This window comes from Hibiscus syriacus, unplaced genomic scaffold (genome assembly GCF_006381635.1).
Source record: "Hibiscus syriacus cultivar Baekdansim isolate YM2019G1 unplaced genomic scaffold, ASM638163v2 tig00111356_pilon, whole genome shotgun sequence".
NCBI classification, from domain to species: domain Eukaryota; kingdom Viridiplantae; phylum Streptophyta; class Magnoliopsida; order Malvales; family Malvaceae; genus Hibiscus; species Hibiscus syriacus.
In genome coordinates, this window is record NW_024063068.1 from 568,443 (window position 1) to 587,814 (window position 19,372).

The following is a 19,372-nucleotide window of genomic DNA, read 5'->3' on the forward strand; positions in this document are numbered from 1 at the left end:
CTCATCATGATATGGGTTCAGTCATGCCCCAAACTAGTACTAAATCTCGTGCGCATTCAATTTCTCCCTTGGTTGTTTTCACCAAGACTCATTAATCCTTTGTATCAACCCCGATCATCAACAGTAATTGTTGTCACCCATATCAGGAGCTCTTTCCACTTCCAAAATAATTCAGAACCTCCGCCATGCACGAATTCTGAATTTAAAACTCAAGCCACCCTTTGCGGGTTTTCAACTTGAGACCTCCTTTGGTTTCAAGATGCCCTTTTCAAGTTTTCATCTTAAACCCCTCTTTTATTCATTTTTTTTATTTTTTCCGTTTTCATTTTTTTCCCATTTCATTCATTTTTCCTTTTTTCATCTTCAAGAGAAATACCTCTTAACTACATTGGAGTTCACTGGATAGGGTAGCTCCGACCCATCCATCTCAGTTAATACTAGAGCTCCTCCGGAAAAGGCTTTCTTGACAATATAGGGTCCCTCCCACTTGGGCATCCATTTCCCTCATAAATCTTTTTGAATGGGTAATATCCTCCCGAGCACCAGATCTCCTTTGTGGATTTCTAGAGGGTGAACTTTCTTATCGTGTGCTCGTATCATCCACTTCTGGTACATCTGACCATGACAAATAGCTTTCAATATCTTTTCTTCAATCAAATTCAATTGGTCATATCTGGCATGTACCCATTCTGCCTCATTTAGTTTCACCACTGACAAATCCTGAAGTGAGGGAATTTTCACTTCAATAGGGAGGACAACTTCCATGCATGAACTAGAGAAAACAGAGTTACCCCAGTTGACGTCCGTACTGAAGTTCGATAGACAAACATAGCAAATGGGAACTTCTCATGCCAATCTTTATAAGTCACTGTCATTTTCTCTATAAGCTTCTTAATGTTCTTAATAGCCGCCTCTACTGCCCCATTCATCTTTGGGTGATAAACAATGGAATTATGATGCTTTATCTTGAATTACTCACAGACAGAGTTCATCATCATACTGTCAACTGAGTAACATTTTCATAGACAACTGCTTTTACCCACTTGGTGAAGTAATCTATTGCTACCGGAATGAAACTATGGCCATTTAACGCTTTTGGTGAAGTAATCTTTAATAACATCAATGCCCCACAGAGAAAATGGCCACGGAGCTGTCATCACCTGCAACGGATGAGGAGGGTGTGCATTCTATCTCCATAAATCTGACACTTGTGACACTTTCGGACATAATTGAGCAATTAGTTTCAATAGTTGACCAATAATACCCAAATCTCATAATCTGTCTGACCATTACACGCCCATTAGCATGGGTGCTACATATTCCTTCATGTACTTCTTCAATCATCATTCTGGCTTCTTTAGTGTCCACACACCTTAATAAGATCTTATCCCTGCTTTTCTTATATATGGTCTCACCATTGAGCACATACTCCGCTGCCATTCTTCTAATGGTCCTTTTGTCATTCTCAGTCACCTGCGCGGGATAACTTTGATACCTTATATATTATAAGATATCATAATGTCAAGGTCTTCCATCTTCTTCTTCTTCAATGCTAAAGCAGTGGGTTGGATACTCATAAGCCTTCATCTCAATAGGCATCATATTTGCATGCTCGTTCATCTTAAAGGCTGCTGCTAAAGTAGCCAAGGCATCTGCCATTTGATTCTCTTCTCTGGGGAGGTAATTGAAAGTCACTTCTTCAAATTCTTCAATAAGTTCCAGGACTAATTTACTATATTCCACAAGTTTGGGATATTTTGTTTCCCATTCTCCTCTATGTTGGTAAATTACCAAAGTTGAATCCACGTATACTTTAAGCATTTTTACTCTGAGTTCAATAGCAGCTCTAAAACCCATAACACAAGCCTCATACTCAACCATATTGTTTGTACAATCAAGATTGAGTCGACTGGTAAAAGGATAATGTGAGACCAAGATTGCCCCAATCCCAATATCTCAGAGAGACGTCTTTGATGGGGATTAAATAGCTATGAATTTAGATCACTGATCATCCCAGATCATTCCTTGGCATGCACTCTTTAACAAATGAACACGAGTGTCAAGGTTTTGGGCTACTTAGGATTTCATGCACTTTAAAAGATCAGTTTAGAGTAATACCAAGAAATCTTTTGTTTTCTTTTGAACTATGTTAATATACTTATAAGACGTTTATAAATGCACACAGTTGGGGTTTGAAATGATGAAATTGGAATTTTACAAAATCATGGCAATCATGATAAAAATCAATAAATAAAGTCAATGCCTCAAGCATCACCAACATGAATGTTCCTGAACCAAGATACGATTTGGAGCACTGAGGTAAGCTTCTATCTAGAAGAATGCAAATGTTGCCAAAATAGTTCCTTTAAAAACATCAGACTCTTGTGGGTGTTTTACTTGCCTGGTGCCTATCAAAATGTATTCGAGCTACCCTTTCAGCCTTTCACCTCAATTCATTCTTTTAGCTTTACAACGATCTTGGTGGATTCTCGTCTTGAGCCCCTTTTTAATCTTTCTTATTTTTATTATTTATTCTTTTTTCCTTTTTTTTTTTTTTTTTTTTCTTTTTTCTTTTTTTTTTTTCTTTTTCTTTTTTTTTCTTTTCTTTTTGCTTCCTTTTTCATTCCTTTTTCGAGTGTAGTATTTCTAATCTAGAATCAAAATTGTTGGGCCACTCAACTTATCTGCATCGATCTCTATCAAAAATAACGATTCTCTAGAAAAGGCCTTACAGACAATATGCGGTACTCACTCCCTTAGGCACCTATTTCTCATGGGAATCTTTATGAATTGACAAGATCTTTTCAATCACCATATCACCCTCTCAAAACTTTCAAGCTCTCTTCATTCGCTTGATGTCTTGGGAAAATACGACCCTCAAGGTTTTTCAAGTGCCCATTTCTGACTTGTTATCCCCTTTAATCAAGCATCGGTACCTCACTCCAAGGCCTTTAAGAATGAAGACTAGCCCATCCGCTTATGGCTATGACCCGAATAGTGCTTTCGATTTTCATCTAGGGGCATTGGGTCATCACACTGACAAGTGAATATCATTAATGGAAGAGATAGAAAGGCTCGTTGACAAGGGAATCCTGACAAGAGACATGATCGAGAAATGGGGAGTAAGTAAGGGTATAAACTCTAATCCGATTAGACACCCATCATTCTAGCGAAAATAGGGAATTCTGGCTGAACAAGTGAAGGTTGTGCTCCACCACAATTGCATGTTCCATTTGCGGTATCTTGTTTGAACTTGTTTTTTGTACTTTCTCATCTTTCTGTTTGTACAGATATTTAAATGAATTTATGTTATTTTAAGGATGTGAGCATTGAATCGAATTTGTAACTTGAAATTCTTTGAATATCGACTGAATTAAAAACTCTTTAAATGATTAGAGTTATAAATCTTTGACAAAATGACAACGTTGAAACCTGATAAAACAAGGATCTTGACCTTATCCCAGAAGACACAATTGAACACCATACATTTTTATTGCAGGGACCGATATAGCCTTCTTTTATCATAAGGGAATGAACCATAGGCTTGGTATTCAGGTATGTATAGGAGCAGACAACATGGGGCATCTTTTGTGTATGATGTTACAAAACTAAATAGACGCACTTTTGTTGATGAAAGTTCAATGATGATTATGATCTTTACAAATGGAATAGTCGAGTAGATGAGTCTAGTTTAGGTCAGTTGCTTGGGAATTGAACTCTAACGATGAGATTTTCTGATCTTCAACAAACACCGGGACTATAACAGGTTCTCCTCGACAAGCTTATGAAATAGAATTCGTATACCTAACAAAATATATATAATATATGTGTATACAATAAAGCTGAGCTATTCCGCTAAGGCAATTGGTTATAGAGGAAACTCCAAAGCCCTGGCTTTATGAATAGATTATATTCAAACCATGACCTTGATCAGGTACTAGGCAATTCGGTGTATGCTCCACTGTCAAGTCAAAGACTTTGTGATGAGATGAACCCTTCAGCTAGCCCAATAAAGACAAATTATAATAAAGTTGATTTCAGCTAGCCCAACAATGGCATATTAAATCAATTTTATGAATAAGAAGTTTCAGTAAAGATGGACTAAGGGAGTTAAGGAACACCTGTTATAGTCAATTTCACACGAGCACTCAGAAATTTCATTTTTAGTTCGATATTTCTGCACTGCCTTGGTTCGAGGAGTCTATGAAGCTTGAACAAATGGAAGATTTCAGAGAACTGAAATAGAATTATTCTAGAAAGTCTAGTAATTGATTATGCTAGTTGCGTCATTTTTTCCGCATCCGATTAAAATACCAAGCCAAGACAGAAGGGCATGTTGTGATGTTCACAATGACCAATGAGGAAATGAAATTTTGGTGGCCGAAACCGTAGAAAATAGGAAGCCAACCTGAAACCAACCCCTCAATTTTTACATTTGTCAAAGGGCTATAACCCTGAAAACATTAAAGAGCTATTGATTCTTTTGATATTCTGTAAACTCATGGTTATGATTTGATTCGATTGTGAGCCTAAATTAAGGGGAAATGTTTTATAAAATTCTTTCATTCTTTAATCCCTAAAATAAGATAAAGGGGAAAAATATTTTCAAACAGGGCAGTCTCAAACGTGAAAGGTCCTTGAGGTTGGCAATGCTCCTTTTGTCTCTATTGAATAAAGAATAGGCGATGCCAGAGTAATGAAACATTCCCCAATCATGAAAGCAGATGGTTCAAGAGATCATAATGGCTGGAGGATAAGACTAGTAACACTTTCTTGGGACGTCATCGATAACCCATCAAGAAGTAGATGATCGCCATATTTGAAAGGGGCACATATCTTAGCCCGAATGAAAATGAAAGACATTGTGTTAGAAGAGTTAATCACTTCTTAAGTGTCAATAACAACATAAAGAAAAACCCACAAGCTATTTGACAACACTCCTGTTTAAGGACACCAGGTTGAGACCATTCAAGTCAATACGTGTTGGGCACGAAGAGATCCATAAATACCCACATTGGGGCATGACTGAGCCCACATCATGTTGATATGACAAGATTCAGACCAAGAAGACATTGAGAGTGAGTCTTACAGCTTAAAATGTTGGGGCATTTTGAAGGCTTGTTTAAGCTAGAAGTATTAATGTGAGGCATTTTGGGAAGTCCATATCACCCTATGGAAAGATCATTAAATCGAACAGATAGTTCCAATGAGATAGAAAGGTGAATGATGAAAATGGTGAAATAATGACAGTGGAGTTTACCATATGTGATCATTTTGTCCATCATATAGTTTCATTATTCTGGTGATCTCACGGGCATTAATATGGGTAAGCCAAAGCATCTCACTTTAGTTTCAGCTGAGTTTTGGTATCCTTGTAATACCATACAAAAACTCTGAAAGCTATGCAAAAGAGCTTCTCTGGTCGAAAGATATGGGAAAAAGCCACACGAAAGATGAATGTGTTGTCAAATGTTTTATGAACCAGTAAATAAGGTGTTGAACCAATGTTACATCACCCAAGATGAAGATTGCCTTCTACAACCCCAAGGTTAAAAATAAGAAATGATGAAGATTTCTTTCCACGGAAGAGGCAATAGACTTTTTACAGCAAGAGACTAGCGAAATCAACTAAGGTCGAAAGAGGGGTTGTTATTAAAAATAAGCCCCATTTGATGTTTGATTAAATGTGGTGACATGAAAAATTGGAGTATATCCTCCTTGTGATGTGCTTCAAGAGTCAAATCATAATATATGTTGCTATCCCAATGATATTTGTGGAGTTGGCATAGTCATACATAGTCTCTAAAAACAGGGTAACACGATTATGTTTATGACCATAGCAAGAAGTTGAGAGAGAAAACACTTTCTCCGAAATGAAGACAGCAGACAAAGAGGAGAAGAAGATAGAAGAAGATCAGAGGGTTCTTCAAAAATACAAGTTGGAAATTGTGAGTTATTGCACGGATATCTAAAGCAAACCTGGAGAAGAATGATCAAGAGAAATAAGGCCTGGTTCCCCATTTTAGAATCAAAGGAAAATTGAATCAGCCTTTATGCATGCATGAGAACATCATTTGCATAAAAAAATGCATTGTATTGCATTCGCATTTCACACATAAACATTTGGTTTTTACAGATCTTCCAAGGAAAAAAAGATGCATGATATCCAAATCCCAACAAATCAAAGCTAGAATTCAAACCTCAAACACAAGGAATCACATTTAGAGAGGTGAACCTGAAGAACAGGGTAGGTCCAATACACAGAAGAAACATTACTTTGAAGTGGGGCATCTTACCCAACCATTAAGTTGTTTTATAAGTAATCAAAAAATGAGAAAGGTTTCTCATTTAAAACTTAAAATTGAAATTTTTGAAAAGTAAGAAAGGTTTCTTACCTAGTAAAATATTTCCAAAATTTATAAGTCCTTCGGGCCATCAGTAAGTCTTTCGAGCATGATACTTAAATCCTTCAGATCATCTGTAAGCCTTTCGAGCAAGATGATAAGTCCTTCGGGCCATCCATAAGACCTTTGGGCAGGATGTTTTCACATGTCTATCGAAATATGAGAAATATTTCTCATTTAAATCTGAAATTTGAAATTTTTGAAAAGTAAGAAAGGTTTCTTACCTAGTAAACTATTTCCAAAAGTTATAAGTCCTTCGGGTCATCAGTAAGTCTTTCGAGCATGATGAATAAATCCTTCGGGTCATCTGTAAGCCTTTCAAGCAAGATGACAAGTCCATCGGGCCATTCATAAGACATTTGGGCATGATGTTCTCATAGGTCCCTCTCTTCCAAGATTTGATATTCCCTGAGTGACAGCGGAACAAGTCTACCCTGATTCAATCTTCCCTGAAGAACAATGGAATGGATCAACATCCACAGATCTGATATTCCCTTCAGAAGAACCAGAACAGATCCCTCTCCTTCAAGATTTGATATTCCCTCAATGACAACGGAATAAGTCTACCTTGATTCAATCTTCCCTGAGGAACAGCGGAATGAATCACCTCTCTTCTAGATCTGATATTCCCTTCAGAAGAAGCAGAACATATCCCTCTCTTCAAGATTTGATATTCCCTATGTGACAATAGAACAAGTCTACCCTAATTCAATATTCACTGAAAAATAGTGGAATGAATCAACATCCCCATATTTGATATTCCCTTAGAATAAGCGAAACAGATCACTCTCCTTCAAGATTTGATATTCCCTAAATGACATCGAAACAAGTCTACCTTAATTCAATCTTCCCTGAGGAACAACGGAATGAATCAACTCTCCTCCAGATCTGATATTCCCTTCAGAAGAAGTGGAACATATCCATCTCTTTCAAGATTTGATATTCCCTGAGTGACAGCGGAACAAGTCTACCATGATTCAATCTTCCCTGAAGAACAGTGGAATGGATCAATATCCCCAGATCCGATATTCACTTCAGAAGAAGCGGAACAAATCCCTCTCCTTCAAGATTTTGATATTCCCTGAGTGACAGCGGAACAAGTCTACCTTGATTCAATCTTCCCTGAGGAACAGCAGAATGAATCACCTCTCCTCCATATATGATATTCCCTTTAGAAGAAGCGAAACATATCCATCTCTTCCAAGATTTGATATTCCCTGAGTGACAGCAGAACAAGCCTACCTTGATTCAATCTTCCCTGAAGAACAGTAGAATTGATCAACATCCTCAGATCTGATATTCCCTGAGTGACAACGCAACAGATCCCTTATCATATTTCAACTATAAAGTTGACTGGATGAAAAATGCATTGTCTCTTCGTATTTGCCCTATTCTTGTTAACATAAGAATGGGAAAAGAGGGGAAGCTGTCGACACTCACTTTTCATCCCGTCTTTTAATATATCATTATAATAATTATTAATAATATTATTATTAACTACTTATTTTATTTATTTGTTTACAGGTTAGAACAGCCCATGTTGGGCCAAATACAAAGAAGCCCACAGAGTAAGCCCAACCCGGAAGTAAGCTGGCCCAAATTTTGAAGCCCAAGACCCGAGGTCCGTTTGGGACCCAAAGTCATTAGGGTTTCTTCATTTCCAGCTCCCACATGAAGCCACAGCAGCTTCCTCCCACGTGAAACACCAGAACCGAGCAGCAGCCCGTGCCTTCACCATTCCAAAACGAGACGTCCATCTCGTCCACTCCACGGCCACCTCTGCTACAGCCAACCGAAGGCCCTGTAGATTTTCAGAGAACACCATCAAACAACCAAGTGCCGAGGCATACATGAAGGTTTGGACTTCAGTGGAGTCACGGGTTTTCAGAGAAAAAAATAGAATAAAAAAATATAAAACGGGTTCTATAAATACCAGAATGTTGCATGTAAAAATGGGTTCCCTTTTCGGTGTATTTTCCAGAACACTAAAGCAATAAAACATAAAAAAAAGTTTAGGTATTTTTGTTCTTATTTTTTATTTTTATTTCGAACATAATAAAAAATAAAAAAATTCGAAGAACGAGAGATAAAAATAAGGAAAAGAGTTTACCTCGAATTTAAGGCTCTCACCGGCGACGAAGTGTTCGTCGGATCATTCAATGTGCATTCTTTGTTGTTAGGTTGTGGTTTGGAGGGGTTTTGAAAGTTTAAAGGTTCGATTTAGAGAAAATAGGGGTTTAGGATCAGTATTTTGGGTTTTTCGAAGGAGAACGGCCTCTCGTCGGGGTGGCGTAGTGTGGTGGTCATGGTGGTTCATGGCCACCAGTCGGATTCACATAGAAACAAAGTAACAAATAAAAAAAATTGAAATGGGGAGAGAGGGAGAGTCGGTCGTATATTATAAAAGAAAGGGGGTGACTAGGTTTACTAAGGTGTTATAATAATATATATATATGGGATCCCCAAAACTATGTAGTTTTGGGGTTAAGGTTTCATCCTTAGAATGCATGGGTAAACTGTTCAAAAAGGTCTTTGTTTTTTGGATTTCTCGCATCTTAGTCCTTAATTAAAACTTTTAAGCTTTTAATTTTTGTCCTCTATGTTTTACGCGTGCTCGTTATAGTCACTGTAAGCCATTTCCTTTTGTTTATTTCAATTTTGGCATGTGATTCTGAACGCTTCCATTTTAGTCCCGAATACATGGGTTTATTACACTGTTGGTACTTGTATTGTTCGATCCTTACACTGCATTCTATTTTATTTGTTTGATCTGTCGCTATGAGCTTTAAAGTTCATGTTTGTTTATTTTAGTCCCTTTTTATGTGAATAAAGCACATTTTAAATTTTATTCATATATAATATGTATGTTGGTGATATCGTATATATATATATATAATAAAATAAAAAATGGGTAAAAATATGTATGTATATATACACGTATATATATATTTGTAAGATTTATTTTATAAGTTTATTTATTTTTCTTGTGTTAAATATTTTTTTTTGCATTTTTACTCTTATATATGTAGTAAAATTTCTTATGTATTTATATTTATGATTATATTATTTGCATGTATGAATGTTTAACATGTTAATGATTTCCATATTATGATTATTTATTACGTGCATAGCTAATATATTTATATTAATGTTTTTAGTTGGTTGGTAATTTAGTGTTGGTACCAAATCATTACTTTTGCTTATATGCATATAAGTTAGGTTTTTTATTTTATTTGATATGTACGTATCCTCATAAGCATCACTTGACTGGAATCGAAATAAATTGACTAAGGGTAATATTCGAGCATTTTAATATTGTCGTAAAGTGATTGTCTTAACGTATAAGAAAGTTGTTTTCGATAATTTTAAAATGAAAGTCTATCCCACGAAGTGACACCAATTAAAGCGGATTCATTTTTAAAATTCAGGGATTGAGGAAAAGATTATATTCTTTTAATTAAATTCATCGAAAAAAAACAGTTAGATAGAATCTATGGTCTAATCTAGAGATATTTAATTAATTGAATACCCTTATTCTCGTTAAATATTGGTAAAATAAATAATTAATCAATTGCTTGACAGGCGTTTTAATTTGTTTGACTTTTGCATGTGTTTTCAAAGGGTCTTCAAAATAATAATGTTCGATCAGAAATAATTAAATATTATTGTTTTCACTCTTAAAATTATTTTGGGTTCTATTATTTTGAAATTTAGAATGAAATTTTAATATTTTTTTATTTCGATTAGAGTAAGAATTTATTGCTTCAAGGTATGATAAATTGGTCCTTCTCGATAGGAAATAATTAAATATTATTATCTTTCATCCAAAATTTCAAAAAATGTTATTTTAGGGGATCTTAAATTAAATTAGACTCAAACTTGTACATTTTATTGCAAAGACAATTAATTAATCGACTAGGTACAGATTTAGGGCGTTGTGGGGGTGCTAATCCTTCCCCGCATGTAACCGATTCTCGAACTCATATTTTGGTAATGCATACCCAAGTTTGTCTTTTTAATTAAAATTAATATTTTATTAAAATGACAAATATATTTTTGGGTTCCCAATCACCCAAACCACTAATCAAAGATTGGTGGCGATTCCCCGAACCATGTTTTATCACTAACCAGTCGATCCAAAGATCATTTTCGAAACGGGACCACCCCTTTTCTCCCTCCCTGAAAAAAGACCGTTTCGACACATACAATAGGTATTATATAACAATCTTGTCCATCAACTATATCCATATAGGATCAAAGCTGCCTTTGCCATATCTATCATAACTAGACTCATCAATAGTCACGTATACAAACATAATCAAATGACATAGATCAATCATGGAGCGTAGCATGAATATTACATACAATGTGAACCGTACATGTTTATTTCCATATGGTCCTCTTTAAACATAAGTGAGGCAAGTCTCTAAACAATAAAAGAGAGTGAATAAATTGAATACTTTATTTGTGAGCAGAAAATAATCAAATACATAAATGTATGGAAAACAAACATAAGCAAACAAAACTCCCACTCAAACAATGATGTCATCAAGTGATATAACACCCACATGAGTAGTGTGCTCATGAAAGACCTTAAGTGTTAAACCTTTTGTGAGCGGATCCGCTATCATAGAGTTTATTCCAATGTGTTCAATGGATATTTGTCCATTATGCACTTTCTCTTTCACAACTAGGAACTTTATGTCAATATGCTTTGACTTAGACAAGCTCCTATTGTTGTTGGAATATAATACTGCTGACTTATTGTCACTAAATAGTTTAAGTGGTATTTCAACATAATCCAAAATATGCAGCCCAATGACAAAGTTCTGCAACAATATCCATGGTTTGATACCTCATAATATACTATAAACTTTGTTAACATGGTGTAAGAAGCTACAAGTGTCTGTTTGGCACTTTTCCAGGATATAGGTCCTCCAGCTAGCCTGTAAATATAGCCTGATTACCTCCAAATGAACTGACCTCCTATAAGTGAGCATGTAATCTTTTGTTCTCCGAAGATACCTCATAACCCTCTTGGCTACTATCAAATGATTTATACCAGGGTTGCTTGAGTATATACCTAATATCCCAACAATGTATGTAATATTCAGACACGTGGATACTTGAGCATACATCAGACTCCCAAAAACTGATGCGTAGGGAATATTTTTCAATTCTTGAATTTTAAGGGTAGTTTTAGGACATTGAGCAATACTATATTTGTCTCCTTTAGCGATAAGGGTGTCAGTCGGCTTACTATTTTGCATGGAAAACCTTTTAAGTACCTTATTGATGTAATTCTTTTGTGACAATCCAAGAATACCCTAAGATCGATCTCAATATATCTGTATTACTAAGACAAAAGAAGAAACACCAAGATATTTCATTTCAAAGTTCTTAGACAAAATCTCTTAGTTTAATGTAACAAACCTACACCATTTGTGGCGATCAAAATATCATCGATATATAGAGCCAGAAATATATGCTTACTCCCACCGAACTTATGATATACACAATCATCATCCTTATTCATCTCAAAACTGAACGAGATTTATACTTGATGAAACTTGTGGTACCATTGATGAGAAGCTTGCTTGAGTCCATATATGGATTTAGTTAATTTACAAACTATATCCTTTGGATCTCCCGACTCAAAGTTTTATGGTTGCACCATATAATTTTTTTTTCAATGTTTCCATTTAGAAACGCAGTCTTAACATCCATCTAGTGTAATTCAAGATCAAAATGAGAAACAAGTTCCATGATTGTCCTAAAAGAGTCTTTCGATGAAACTAGAGAGAAAGTCTCTGTAAAGTCAATGCATTCCTTTTGAGTATATCATTTAGCTACAAGACGTGCCTTATACCTCTCCACATTACCATTTGCATCCCTCTTGGTTTTAAATATCCATTTGCAACCAGTTGGTTTTGCATCTTCAGGTAATGGGACAAGTTCCCTAACTTTATTGTCTTGCATGGCATCAATCCACTTTTAAGAGTTAATACTTTTCATGGCTTGATTAAAGTTCAATAGACCATCTTCCATCATACCATTATTATCCTCATTTTCTTGAAGAAATACAATATAGTCATCCAAAATATCATTTCTTCTCTGTATCATGGATTATATTAACGATAATTGCTCTTCAGGTTATTGAGTTTGTTCTTCTGGAACAATTACCTAATCTTGAATAGGGAGTTGTTTAATATTATCTTATTGAGGTTCTGGATTTATTTCTTGATAAATAGGTATAGAAACCTAAACACCATTAAAAGTGATAGTAGGAACTGAATTAGAATTCAATTTCTCCTTAAAAGCAATGCATTTAACCTTATTTCTCCCCCTAAACTCAACATCCTAAAAAATATTGCATTTTCGTCTTAAAAATTTTCTTAATTGTGGATCATAAAACTTGTAGCCCGTAGATTGCTCAGAATAGCCAATAAAGTAGATGCTCATTATTTTGGAGTCCAATTTATCTTTATGTGTCCTATAAGACCTTGTCTTAGCTGGACATCCCCAAATGTGAAAGTGGTTTAAACTAGGATTTTGACTTGTCTAAAGCTCATAAGGTTCTTTTACAACTACTTTAGTGGGTACTCTATTTAGAATGTAAAATGTTGTCTTTAATGCTTTCCCCAGAGAGACTTAGGTAAGTTAGAACAAGCAATCATACTCCTTACCATATCCTTAAGAGTTCTATTACGTCTCTCAACTACACCATATCCTAGGTGATCCTGGCATGGTGTATTGTGGGACAATACCACATTCCTCTAGTAATTAGAAAATGATCTATGACAATGTTCACCTGAGCCATCATATCTAGCGTAATACTTACCACCACGATCAGATTTGATTTTCTTGATTCTTTTGTTGTTGACTCTCAACTTCATCTTTATAAGCTTTGAACACGTCCAAAGACCGAGATTTCTCATAAATGAGATATAGGTACCCATAACGTTAGTAGTCACCTATGAATGTTATGAAGTATATTTGACCATTCCAAGATTTCGTAGAGAATGGCTCACAAATATTTGTATAAATTAATTCTAAGACCTCTGTAGATATGTTGGCACCTAATCTCTTAGTTTGGGTTTGTTTTCCCTTGATATAGTCAACACATGCATTAAAGTCTTTAAAATCAAGGGACCCAAAATACCATTAGCACTAAGCGCTCAATTCTACCTTTTGAGATGTGACCAAGGTGCTTATGCCATAATGATGCCGAATTTTCTTTATTTAATTTTCGCTTAGTACCACGTGATTCCACGTGCAAGGTTTCATTATAAGATGCAATTGTATCTAGAAAGTAAAGATTGTCACACGAATACAAATAACCAGTTCCAACAACATTTGAATTTAAAGACAAAGTAAACTGATTGTTTCCAAATGAACAATAATATCCAAATTTGTCCAATAAAGAAACAGAAACCAAATTCCGCCTAAAAGACGATACAACGAAAGTGTCTTTTAAGTCCAAATAATAACAGTTCCTAATAGTAACCTAAAATTTCCAATTGCTTCCACCTCTACCGATTTTCCATTGCCAACAAAAATGTATCTTTCACCATCATATGGCTTTCGGTAGTTTAGGCAACCCTACATAAAAACACTTATGTGAGTAGTAGCACCAGAATCTATCCACCAAGTATTTCTAGGTACTAAAGTTAAATTACCCTCAAAACAGACCAAAGTAAGAATCATATCTTTCTTTGCATGCCAAGCGTGATATTTGGTACAATCTTTCTTCACATGTCCAGTCTTATTACAAAAGAAACAACTTTCTTTTTTTAATTATGACTTTTCTTTTTCTTGCCCTTATCTTTAGAGGCACAGACCAAATGAGCACTTTTAGTTTTACATTACTTTAACCTTTCTTCCTCTTGTACACAATGAGATATGATCTAAATTTAGAGTTCCTTTCTTTTTTTGGCAGTTATAACTGATTTTAAATTGGTTATACCGAGCATAAAGCGATACCGAAACCATAAGAACAAGTAGATCTTCATAAAGCTCAATCTTAAGTGCCTTAAGTTTTGAAAAAATATAGAACATTCCCATTGCATACTTCCTCACATTTCCTTGTCCCTTTGTACTTCATAGACACCAAAGAAGTCAGAAGTGATGTCATCTCAACCTTATCAGTTTTTGCAAAACGTTTCTCAATTTCGTCAAGGAAAACCTTAGCCTTAGTAATCTCTTCATATTTTGTGCCCTTAAAGGCTTCTCGTAGTGTTGTGTTTCATGATCATCAGACTCATGCGATTTGAACGATCTCACCTCTCAAAATCCCTTTAAGCATCATGGTTGCTTTCTACAGTGAGAGGTGTCGGTTGTTATTCCCTTAATGCAAGGGAATATAATTGATATTAGCAAAAATCGTGGCAGCAGAAGAACTAGCTAAATAAAATAAACAACAAGCTCACGTAAGCAAACAATAAATTCAAAATAATGGCTAATCCCAATAACAAGATACCAAACACTACATTAATATCACGTCTTTGGACAGTAATACTAACAGTAAACGCTACTCTTATTTTAGTAATCAAACATTGACAATAAATTATGTCGAATAAAAGATTAATCTTTGGACTAATGTAATGCTCACATAAAATTACCTTATAATTGTCACATGTTTATTACCACAGGTATTACTTGAAATCTGGTCAAATATTAACTTTCCTTTGGGTCAATTAATAAACGCATGAATTACAAGAACACATAAGCATCTTGATATTTCAAATAAATTAATCTACGCAAAAGAGGTCACTTTGGCAACATTTTGTTTCAACGAATTTACTAAAATACTAGACATAGCCAAAATACGAATTTATTTATTCCTCAATAATTTCCTTAATAACCAACAATAAAAAAAATTTGATCGAACCAAATTATGTGATTATGCCAGAAGACCAGAACCACATACGCCGTAAACAAATTACATGAACAATCACGTGAATACAAGAAAACAGAGTTAATATGTGCGATCATCAATGCAGTTAAACAACGAAAGGGAAAATTCATATGCAAAATTTCGTACGTTAAAGAACTTTAATGGTCATTACAAAGCAATTACGGGAAATCTTAACAATTACTTAACTTTCAATATTATAATAATAATAATAATAATAACAATAATAATATGAATATTAAGCATGCAATGAACAGAAGCATGATAATAAGAGAAAAGCAATTGCTCAAAGTGGAATTAATCCACGCACCATGGTAAAGGAAAGAAAATATTAACATCAGTAGAATTTTCTCACGATTACCAATAATAGGATTTCAAGTTTTAAAAGCTATTATCACAACGAAAGAAAATATTAGTGCACAGTTACAATCAGTTTTGTTATAATCATAATCGAAAGCCCTTTTAGTACTTAAAAAAAAATAAACCCTAAAATCAATCGATTCTTAATAATTCAACATGACATGTGATGATACCACTTGAAAGAATCAAATAATAAATTAATATGAAATCAAACAACCAGGACCTAATCATGCAAAACCATTAAGAATAAAAATAAGTAATAGATTTTCGGAAGTGTACCTGAATCTATTGTTGGAGATTACCTAGAAGGTTGATATCTTCAAATCTTTTTTTGGTTGTGATCTTATAAGAAGATAAAATTCTCTTTAGTATTAACTCTCTAACAGGATAAGAGAAAATATGAGATATCTATTTCTTGGGGACCATAACCCTTTATATAGCTTATTGAATAAATATTGTATATACTTATAACTCTGTCCATCATCGAATTATAAATACAACTTTAATAGTATCTACACTTTTATTTCCATAATACTTCTAATACCTTATGACTTTATAACATAATTGGTCACTTAATTTATTCGTATTTTATGATAACAATATACTTTATAAATATGTGCCGATAATTATGGATTTTAATCCAACAAATAAGGGTAAGGGCTAGATATCAAGTTTTTCTTTCTCCAAATCCGCTTGTACACTACAATAAAATATACCTTTAATGACACACGAACGATGACACGCGCTAATTTATGACTTGCAAAAAATGTGTGTCATAAAAAAATGTCATGTTTCTTAAAATCTGAACGATTTATGACTTACAATAATGTGTGTCATCTCTAAAAGTCGTCTTTTAATTTCCACCCATAATTTTCATCACACATGTTTTCCCGCTTCTAGTCCTCCTCGATCATCAGTTCACACTAAACCTATGTTTCCCTTTTTCTCTTTGCATCAGTTCACGCATATGCTTCCCCCCTTTTTCTCTTTGCATTCATGTTACCAAGAAACACGATATTGAGAGATCAATGGAGAATGCTTCTTCCCCAAACCCTACCCCTCCAAAATCCAAACAAAAGCACCCAAAATCATCTAAGGAGAATACTCTGCCGCCAGATCCAAACTCACAACTCTCCCCGCCGCAACAGCTAAGATCAAGTGCCTCTTGCCACCTCGCCCTCCGTCCTTCAACCCTTTCAAACGCAAGCTTCTCACGGAAAACCTCCATGAAAACCCCATCTCTAGAGCTTCTGATTCCCGTGTCAAGGTATTTCATTTTTTTAACCCAAAAAAAAATTTAATTATGAGGTTTACGACATTTTAATTTTTTAAATCTTAACATTTTTTAAAAGGTGATTGTATGGATGCGACCACCGATTAAAGAAGAGGAAGAAGCAGAAACAATTGTTAAGAAAATTACCGGCGATTCTTTGAGCATCAACAGACAGACCTTCACTTTTGATTCAGTCGCCAACAAGGATGCAACTCAGGCATTGATAATAAGCTTATTTTTATTAATTTATATATGTTTAATTATTTCTGAAAGGCCTTATTTTTTTCTTTTACTGTAGCATGATATCTTCCAGCTCGTAGGAGCGCCTCTTGTTAAAAATTGTCTTACTAGATTTAACAGATTCGTGTTTGCTTATGGCCAGGTATTGGCTTCTTCATTTTCTTTGATTTCATGCGTGAAATACTTTTGTATTGATTAATATCGTTTTTCAATTTCTGGGTCCGAATAAAATGGTTTCATTAGACTGGAAACGGAAAGACTTATACTATTTGGGGTCCAACAAATGCCTTGTTTGAAGAAAATTTATCAAGCGATCAGCAGGGCTTAACTCCTCGTGTATTTCAGCGTTTTTTTTATCGTATAAATAAGGTGAAAGTTTTGAATTTATGCTCATCAATGAATTTGTTGATTTTTTTGAATTTTAAGAATTGACCATTTTCAATAGTTTGTGTTTTGACCTTCTTTATTCTATAGGAGCAAATTAAGCATGCTGATAAACATCTCAAATATCAAATTCCACTGTTCTTTTCTTGAGGTAGAGTTAATTGAATTATTTTTATTTTTAGTTTTGACATAATTGGACTGCTTAGTGTTGTACTATTCTTGTTCCTTGTCACTTCATTTTCAATTTTCTTTTGCAGATATACAATGAGAAAATAACATATTTATTGGATCCAAATCAAAAAAACCTGCAGGTCGAATGGATTATTATTTAACTTTTCAGTTTTCATTTTTTACTGGACGAAAAAATTGGGTTTTATTATATTGTTCTATCATTTTCATCCATATAAGTGAAGATGTAAAATCTGGCGTCTATGTTGAGAATTTGACAAAAGAGCATGTGCATTCAATGAAGGGATTGACTAAGCTACAGTTAAAGGTTTTTCTTCATTTTCTTTCTTTTCCTTTTAGCCGATGCTTTGATTGCTAATTTCTTAATAATCTTTCCTGAAGAATATACTCAATTCTTATGTTTAGAATGCTAATGCTTTTCTTTTTCTTGAGAGAAATAGATTGGACCATTTATTCCAGTAATAAACTGCTGAATGAATGATGTAGGTATTATCAAGTAGAAGGACAGGTGCGACTAGTATCAATGCTGCAAGTTCTCGTTCCCATAGTGTTTTAACTTTCGTTGTTGAATCTCGATGCAAGGTAATAATGCTTCGAATGCCAAGTGTTCTATTTTGTGTTTATAGTATTTAGGTTTGAGCCGATATACTTTCTCCAATTACAAATTGGTGGAATCAAATCACTAATTTCTTAGTTATGCAAAGAGGAATTTTCTTATAACAATGTCATTATTTATTTGCTAATTTCTTAGATACCCTCTCAATCATGCTTGAGGGATTCAGAAGTACTCTTTATTGTTACAGAGTGTAGCCAATGGTGTAAGTTGCTTTAAAACAAGCCGGATAAATTTTGTTGATCTAGCTGGCTCAGAGCGACAAAAGTTAACTGGTGCTGCAGGGGAGCGCTTAAAAGAGGCAGGCAATATTAATCATTCACTCTCGCAGCTTGGGTATGCTTTTTTATTTTTCCTTTCCTGTCATCCTTAATCTATACTCTCTAGTTGTTATTTAATTTTACAAAAGGGTAGATATTTTTCCAATTTTGTCATAGTTTGATGCATAAACTATTCATAATCTTTTAGCTTTCAAATAGTTAGCAAACTATAATACTGAACATTGTTGATCTCCAAATGCGATGGCATCTTGACTGATGTAGGTTTTCAGTTACAAGTTTGAATGGGTGTATAAAGTTGTTCTTATTTGTGTTGTACATGAGATTTTGGGTGCCTTGGAATTTTCTCAGACTACTTAAAAACATGAAATCAATTGGAAATCCTCATGAACGTGATGATGAAAGAATTCGCACCAGCAAACCTTTATCATGGGCTACAATCGAGGTTGTACATGCTAAGCTACTTGATGAAGCTCATCTTTATATTACGAAACACTGCTGATGTGGAGCGTATATAGAGTAAGAACCACTGTGTCTTCTTTGTACTCTATGTAATGCATTAAATTTTTTCTAACTTCTAATATGATTCTAACTTCTAATATGATTTAGGCAACATATGATCGATCGATCATTCCTTGTTTAAATTGCAGCTTTCATTTTGACTAATCATTTATTGTAAACTGTTTGTAGTGTCCCTGTCAGTCGGGAGGTACCGAG

General features: G+C 34.6%; 1 pseudogene; it reads left to right on the forward strand.

Moving 5' to 3' along the window:
• The first annotated feature begins 16,306 nt into the window (after nt 1-16,306).
• LOC120159288 lies at nt 16,307-19,157 on the forward strand (annotated as a pseudogene).
• The last annotated feature ends 215 nt before the right edge of the window (nt 19,158-19,372 follow it).